This window comes from Camelus ferus, chromosome 2 (genome assembly GCF_009834535.1).
Source record: "Camelus ferus isolate YT-003-E chromosome 2, BCGSAC_Cfer_1.0, whole genome shotgun sequence".
NCBI classification, from domain to species: domain Eukaryota; kingdom Metazoa; phylum Chordata; class Mammalia; order Artiodactyla; family Camelidae; genus Camelus; species Camelus ferus.
Window position 1 is genome coordinate 75,129,415 of NC_045697.1, and position 6,130 is coordinate 75,135,544.

General features: G+C 36.9%; 1 pseudogene; it reads right to left on the reverse strand.

The window, feature by feature from the left end:
• Window positions 1–4,990: 4,990 nt before the first annotated feature.
• LOC116659238 lies at window positions 4,991–5,810 on the reverse strand (annotated as a pseudogene).
• Window positions 5,811–6,130: the final 320 nt, after the last annotated feature.

Genomic DNA, 6,130 nt, shown 5'->3' on the forward strand with positions numbered 1-6,130 from the left:
GTGCAGCTGCCCGCTCCGCCTCAGGTCAGTGCTCTGAAGGCAGGTTCGGGGAAGACCGCAGAACGGCCATGCCCCTGCTCCATGCCAAATCTCAGCTCCTTGTTTGTCTTGGCATGAGTTCTCAGAGGTGCCAGAGCAGAAAGATCCTGTCTGCCTCGGGCTGTAAATAAGTCTCAGTCCTGCCTTGGAGGTTGCGGAGCCCCCCCCCACCCCCCACCCCCCGCCGTGTGAATTCAGGTCTCATCCCCGCTCCCTCCTGGGCGTATACACATGAGGAGATGGCCGCTGTGGCTGAGCCCCGCCTCTCTTCTTAGGAGAAGCGCCAGTAATGGCGGCGCAGGTCTGAGGAGACAAAGTCTATGGTGCTCCTCCTCCCAGGGCACACCAGCTATGTTGCTTTGCTTTTTTTGCAATTTATGGGGGACCGAGGTTGTTCTGCTCCATATCCCCTTCCAGCATGCAGCCCCCTGCAGTCCCCCAGGGCTGCCTCAGTACAGCCGCCCCTGTCCTCCGCCTGGCTCAGGTGGCCTGTCCCATCCCCAGCAGCCAGCTCACATCTAGGGCTGGGTATTGTGGGGACCCTCTGTGCCTGTTTAACTCAGTTCTGTCGGTCAAGGGGTGCTCGGGGCATATCTGAGCCTTGGAGGCTCCCCTTCCGTCCCACTGGTCTCTCCGTTGGAGAGGGGAGACCCAGCGAACGAGTGCCAGTCTTCCTTTGCCACTCCCTCCCCGCAGAACTGACCCTGCACTGTTTTGCTTTTTCATCATTCTTTTTTCCTTTTCTCCTACCAGATTTTTGGCATCTTTGTCTTTTGAAGAGGGTGATGTTCTGTCGGAGTTCGGCAGGTGCTCTGGTTGGCTAAGTAGGTCCATAGATGTGAGTTTTGGTGTATTTGTGGGAGAGGGTGAGCTACAAGTGTCCTTATACTCTTCCATCTTGCTTCTCCTTGTTTTAGCTCTTATAGTTAGTCTTTGATTCATCTTGAGTTAATTTTTATATATGTTGTTAGGTAGAGATCCAACTTCATTCTTCTACATGTGACTATGCAGTTGTCCCAGCACAATTTGTTGAATAGACTGTTCTCTGCCAATGAATGGTCTTGGCATTCTTGTCAAAAGCAATTGGGCAAAGATATACAGGCTTATTTTGGACTCTCAGTTGTCCGAAATTCCATTGTCTGTATGTCTGTCCTTATACCAGTACCACACTGTTTTGATTACTGTAGCCTTGTAGTAAGTATTGAAATTGGGAGGTGTGAACACTCTGACTAAATTATTTTTCTAAATTATTTGCCAGTCCATTGCCCTCTAGGGTCCACATAAATCTGAGAAACTGCTTTCTCCATTTGATAAATAAAGCCATTAGAATTTAGATAGAATTTATAGATCACTTTAGGTAATATTGCCATCTTAGTAATATAAATTCTTACAATCTAAGAGCATGGGATGTCTTTTCATTTATTGAGGCCTTCCTTAATTTATTCATAGTTTTAGCAGTGTTTTATAGCTTTCAATGAACAACTCTTTCACTTCCTTGATTAAATGTTTTACTAGCTATTTTATTCTTTTGGATGCTATTGTAAATGAAATCGTTTTTCTAATTTCATTTTTGGGTTATTCCTGCTTATGTCTAGAAATGTAGTTGATTTTGGTGTGTTACTCATGTATCCTGCAACTAAACCCTGCTGAATTTGTTCATTAGCTCTGTTGGCTTCTTTTGTACATAATTTAGTTAGTCCATAAAAGTTTTTAAATCTTTGGGGAAAGTAGTATATATAATTTCAGAGATTTAATATTAATTTAACTATCCATAAAGCAATATATTTCAAATAATCCTTCATTACTGTTATAATCAGAAAAAAAATGCTTGTTTAATTTAATTGTCATAATTTAATTGTGTTTCATTTAATGTTATAATTCTTAGTAACCAGCAAAGAACCATGTACATAATAATTTTGTAATTATTTCTTAATTCAGGCTGTATTTACACAGGCTAAATACCCCTAGTTTTAATCATTTTATGAAGCTTAATTTAAGAATTAGTTAGACCGTATCTCCTCTCAAACTATACGGATGCCTGTTCTTGTGTATGCAAGCCTGACATGTGGGGAGAATCTGCACACAAAATTTAAAAGGAAACCAGTCTATAAATCCTGTATGCTGTAATGAAGTTACAATAATAAAAATGGAAAAATGATGCCTAAGCACAAGGCAACAGGGGTGATACCTGCATTTTAGAGCTTAAGTCTATAGGTAGGGAGACAAAGAGGAAGAAAGAGGTGAACAGTCTCTGTGGAGTGTTCCTGCGGATGAGGCGAGGGAGGGTAACTTTGAGAAGAGGGAGTAGATATGACTAAGACACTGTTGGATACAAGCATAAAGAACAGCAAGGGCAAGAAAACACAATTTCTCTGCCTCTCACCATGCCGTCATACATGCCATCATAGAAAATCAGTGGATATTGAACCATGAATCAACAGTAAAGCCAAGTTAGTTAAAGTGATCTTTCAGCCAGTTGGTTCTAAATTATCTATGTATCCTGATGTCTAATTGTTTTTCAGGAACCCCAACAACTTAATTTCAGTTGTGTGTTTATTATAGATGGGGGAGTTCTAGAATGTCCTCTGATATTTTTCAGTAAAACCAAATTGTGTCCCATAATAGGTATGGTGATTGAATTCACTAATTTCAAAGTAGGGTTGCAAAGAGAGCAGAACCCTCACTGGTAACATGTAGGAGAAATAGGCCAGATCTAGAAGAAAGCCACGGCCTTTCCCGTATCTATTTCTTTTAGGTAGAAGAATAGTTGTTTGAAGGAACCCAATTCCTGAGACATAGTCCCTGTATCGAAGCCTCCAGCTTTGTTCTTTTTCAAGATTGTTCTGGCTGTTTGGGGTCTTTAGTGCTTCTGTATGAATTTTAGAATTATTTTTTCTGTTTCTATAAAAATGCCATTGGAATTTTGATAGGGATTGCATTGAATCTGTAGATCACTTTGAATAGTATGGACATTCTAACAATATTGTATTCCAGTCCATGAATGTGGGATTTTTTTATATTTGTGTCTTCTTCAGTTTCTTTCAGCACTATTTTATAGTTTTCAGTATACAAGTACTTTATTTGCTTAGTTAAGTTTATTTCTAAATATTTTATTCTTTTTGATCCTATTGTAAATTATACTGTTTTCCAAATTTCCTTTTCACATAGTTTATTTGTGCAGTTGATTTTTGTATATTGATTTTGTATCTTGCACCTTCATTGATTTTTGTTTAGTGGTTAAAACAGTTTTTGTGGATCATTAGGGTTTTCTATATATAAGATCCTGTAATTTGTAAATAGGGATAGTTTTACTTCTTTCTTTCCAATTTTGAATGCCTTTTATTTCTTTTTCTTGCCTAATTGCTCTGGCTAGTGACAGCCACATCTTAAGAAACATAGCAAGTAAGACAGCTAAGCCTATGTTCACCATTATAAAGATGAAATTAAAAATGTATTTACTCTTTTATTTATAACAAACTTACTCTCAGAAATAGTACGAACATTATTAGGTAGTCTAGCTTCTAAAGAATAATTCGAGGTGAGTGAATTTTATGATTTGAGCCTGTTGATGAATAGTTTATTGTAATGTTCAAGCTAGCCGACTTCTACAAATACCTGCAATTTAAACAGTTTTTGTGTAAGTCTGTGACATTTTCTTTGGATGAAAGACAACACAGTTCTTTAACTTAAAAAATAAGAGTATTAAAATAAAGCATTTCGGTTACAATCAGTCAAGATATTAATTCAGAAAGATTTTCCTTAATATCACATATCCCATGGCAAATGCTATGTCCATTTTCTTAGTAATCTTCTCTTATTACTACTCTATCTCCAGTATCAGTTTTTGACCTTTCCAGATATAAGTAATTGGATTTTCAGCAGCATAGGAGAAACATCATAATGTCACAGAGTGTAATATCAAACTTCTGATATACCTATCAATGAATCCTGGGAAATGTGAGTTATCTCCTGACAAAATGATACTCTTAAAAAAATGTGGCTGCATTTTTTTCAGTTATGTTCTGAATAGAATAGATCATAGTTTCTGGAATGTCAGTTTCTTGGATATCTATGTTAAAGAGATTTAAGAGTATTTCTGGAAAAGCAAATCTCTCATTGGCCTCATGACTTATTTATTTCCCAAGTTTGTATTTCTTTTTTCCTTAGGATCAAATCTCCTCTGTCACTGTCTCAGAAATTAGTAAAGTATTACTTCTTTCCAGATGTCTTTTGTTATGGAGCGAATTATGTCCTAAATATCATAGGCTGAAGCCTAATCCTTAGTATGATTTTATGATCTTTAAGAAGATAATTAAGGTTACATGAAGTCATAAGGGTGGGACCCTAATCCAATAGGACTGATATCCTCATGAAAAGAGGAAGAGATATCTACACAGGCATAGAGAACAGGCCATATGAGGAAACAACAAGAAGGGGGCTGTCTGCAAGCCGGGAAGAAAAGTCTCACCAGAAACCAACCCTGCAGATACCTTGATCTTAGACTTTCAGGCTCTAGAATTTAAGAAAATAGGTTTCTACTGTTTAAGCCATCTAGTTTCTAGTATTCTTCTATGGCAGACCTAGCAGACTAAGACAGATTTTGAGACAGATTGAGAAGGACATTTATTATAAGGAATTGGCTCATGTGATTATGGAGCCTGGAGAATCTAAAATCTTCACTGTGGAAGGGCAGGCTGGAGACCCAGGAGAGCAAGTGGTGCAGATTTAGTCTGAAGGCAGTCTGATGAAAAATTTCCTCTTCCTCAGGGAGGCCAGTCTTTTTCTTCTATTTAGGCCTTCAACTGGTAGGATGATACCCACCTACATTATTGAAGGCAATCTGCTTACTTATAGTTCACTGATTTGAATATTAATATCATCAAGAATACACTCCAAGTTGACACATAAAATTAATCATTAACACCTTGTATAGGTATTTTTCAAATTGTGCTTAAACAATATAGTCTAAAATTACTGCATTGCTTTCTCCTTCTGATTTTACAATATCTCCTTTTAATTTTGAAATGTTACTTCTATAAAAATCCTAGGACATACTATATGCATCTTTCACTTGGTTAATCATGTGTTTCATCATAATATGTAGTTGCCTGAGGGAAATGATCTTTCAGTGATTGGTTAAGAGTTTTCCTCCTACATTTATTTGAATAGTTTTAGTTTTTTCCTTTTATAAAAATGAACAACATGGAGGGAGGTAGCTCAGTGGTAGAGCATGTGCTTAGTATGCGCAAGGTCCTGGATTCAATCCTCAGTACCTTCATTCAAGAAAATGAATGATACCTATAAAAGAACATTCATTGAATAAAAATACAGCGTAATTCAGATGTTATGTCAGAAAAACCTACATGCAAGGAGAGCCCCAGCATTTAACCTCAGTACTATTTGGAATTGGAAGTTTCCAAATAGGATTTCATTCATTGTAAAATGATACAGAGTTCAAATATAGTTCAGTGATAATGATATCAGTATCTAAAAAAAAATCAGTTCTGATACATAACTTAATAACATTTATTTTTGAAAATGATCATTCACATTTACCAAAAAGCCCTTCTGACAAGGAGGAATGTAAGAGTCAAGACTGATGTTTTATTTCATCTATCTGGTTAGCCATAACAATATCAATATGTGCTGTTTTTTTTTTAACCTGAACTGACAGTTATGAATAATCAAGCTATTTCATATCTGTAATAGATTTTAGTATCATGGGATCTGTCATCCTGAACTTAGGTCATTTATAGCCTTAGTTGCTTTTTATCTACTTTATTCCTGCTGTATCTGTGTGCCAATAGCCATGCCTACAAGTTTTTTTTCTGAGAGAGAGCATCTCTTTCTTAATTACCTTTAACTTATGATTATCAGTCTTACCTTGGAGAACCGTTCTCTTATTTTCTTTACCTTCTGCCATTTTGTCCAACTGAAAGGATTTATTCAGTGCCACTTAGTAATTCAAAGATTTTAATAAAAAGTCTGTCTTAGCTCAGAATACTACAATGAAATATTACATACTTAGTTTATTAACAACAGAAATTTATCTCTCACAGTTATGAAAGCTGAAAGTTTGAGATAAGGGTGC